The following is a 2,500-nucleotide window of genomic DNA, read 5'->3' on the forward strand; positions in this document are numbered from 1 at the left end:
AAAAATGGACTACTCCTCCACACCTCCTCCCGTCCATGCCAAACGGCGTTTTCTCTCAACTTTGGCATGCTCGGAGAGAAAAAAAGGCAGGTAAAGGTTGTGGATAAAAAAGTAAAAAATTGCCAAAATACTTTCTGGGCCCTCAAAAAAAGGCCTACTCCTCAACGCCTGCTCCCGTCCATGCCGAACCGCGTTTTCTATCAACTTTGGCATGCTCGGAGAGAGAAAAAAGGAAAAAAAGAAAAAAAAGGTCCAGTAAAGGTTGTGGATAAAAGTAACCGGCTTTGGAGAATTGCCTGAATCCTTCCGGCGCTGTGAAAAAAAAAGACCAAAAAAAAGACCTGGTCGTCAACGCCTGCTCCTGTCCATGCCAAACGGCGTTTTCCTCTCAACTTTGGCATGCTCGCTGAGGAAAAGGCAGGTAAAGGTTGTGGATAAAAAGTAAACGCGCTGTGGAGAATTGCCCAAATCGTTCAGGCGCCGTGAAAAAAAGAAAGACGTAGTCGTCAACGTCTGGTCCCGTCAATGGCGAAGGGCGTTTTCTCTCAACTTTGGCATGCTCGCTGAGGAAAAGGCAGGTAAAGGTTGTGGATAAAAGTCCGAAGAACCTCGCTACAATTGCCAAAATCTTTCCGCTGCCATTCAAAAATGGACTACTCCTCCACACCTCCTCCCGTCCATGCCAAACGGCGTTTTCTCTCAACTTTGGCATGCTCGGAGAGAAAAAAAGGCAGGTAAAGGTTGTGGATAAAAAAGTAAAAAATTGCCAAAATACTTTCTGGGCCCTCAAAAAAAGGCCTACTCCTCAACGCCTGCTCCCGTCCATGCCGAACCGCGTTTTCTATCAACTTTGGCATGCTCGGAGAGAGAAAAAAGGAAAAAAAGAAAAAAAAGGTCCAGTAAAGGTTGTGGATAAAAGTAACCGGCTTTGGAGAATTGCCTGAATCCTTCCGGCGCTGTGAAAAAAAAAGACCAAAAAAAAGACCTGGTCGTCAACGCCTGCTCCTGTCCATGCCAAACGGCGTTTTCCTCTCAACTTTGGCATGCTCGCTGAGGAAAAGGCAGGTAAAGGTTGTGGATAAAAAGTAAACGCGCTGTGGAGAATTGCCCAAATCGTTCAGGCGCCGTGAAAAAAAGAAAGACGTAGTCGTCAACGTCTGGTCCCGTCAATGGCGAAGGGCGTTTTCTCTCAACTTTGGCATGCTCGCTGAGGAAAAGGCAGGTAAAGGTTGTGGATAAAAGTCCGAAGAACCTCGCTACAATTGCCAAAATCTTTCCGCTGCCATTCAAAAATGGACTACTCCTCCCCCACCCCCCCCCCCGTCCATGCCAAAGGGCGTTTTTTCTAACTTTGGCATGCTGGAGGGGAAAAAAAGGCAGGTAAAGGTTGTGGTTAAAAAGTAAAAAATTCCCCAAAATTTACTTTCGGGGCCCCTAAAAAAAAAGGCCCCTACCTCCTCAACCCCGGCTCCCGCCCATGCCAAACCGCGTTTTTTTAAAACTTTGGCAGGCTCGGGGGAGAGAAAAAGGGAAAAAAAAAAAAAAAAAGGGGGTTTTTAAAAATTGGTTTTGGGTTTTTAAAAAAAAAAAAAAAAAAATTCCCCCCCCATAAAACCCCTTTTTTTTTGGGCCCTCAAAAAAAAAAGGCCCCTTTAAATTCCCCCCGGGGCCCGGGGGCTTCCCCTTTTCCCCAAGGGCCGGGGGGGGGCGTTTTTTTCAATTTTTGGATGCTCGGGGAAAGGAGGGGGGGAAAAAAAAGGAAAAAAAAGGGAAAAAAAAAAGGCCCCCAAAGGTTTTTAAAGACTCCAAACCTCGCTACAATTGCCCAAAATACTTTCTGGGCCCTCAAAAAAAGGCCTACTCCTCAACGCCTGGTCCCCAGGCACGTGCTGGGGGGCCTCAACTCAGGCTCTGCCCAATGTGGATCAAGGTCCACCTTCGCAGCGCCTTATGCGACACCCTGGTTGTGGGGGACGCGGCGTGGCGTGGCGGATCGCTCCGGTCGGCGCACAGCCGGCAACGGTCGACCCGTCCGCCTGGCTTTACTGCCCCCGCGCTTCTGTCTTTTTGCACTGGCAAGCTAGCGACCGCTCGGCGTGCGAGGCCCGAGTCGGGGGACGGGAGTCTCGGGAGCCCACCAGCTCCCCGCAGGCTACCCGCCCGGCTGCCGAGCTTCCCGCCTGCGCGTCCAAGTGTGAACGCGCACGGGCCGCCTCGCCGGGCTTCCTTTGCCGGGGGCTCGGCTTGTCGGCCGGCGTCTCACGGTCCGTAGAAGGTTCGGTGCGTTCGCTGACGACGGGTCGAGAGAAGCGTTTTCTCTCCTCCCTCACTGACGGTCGTTGGTGCTCCCCAGCCCCTTCGGCGTCCCAAAGCGTAACGCCTGCTTCATCTCGTCAAGGGCGCGCCCGTCTCTAACCGGGCGTCGTCCGGCACGTGGAAACGGGCGGGAGACGGTGTCGAGGAGGAAGAAAGGGTGGGGTCCGGTCCGGTCCGGTCTGGT

This window comes from Babylonia areolata, unplaced genomic scaffold, assembly GCF_041734735.1.
Source record: "Babylonia areolata isolate BAREFJ2019XMU unplaced genomic scaffold, ASM4173473v1 tig00013483, whole genome shotgun sequence".
Lineage (NCBI taxonomy): Eukaryota > Metazoa > Mollusca > Gastropoda > Neogastropoda > Buccinidae > Babylonia > Babylonia areolata.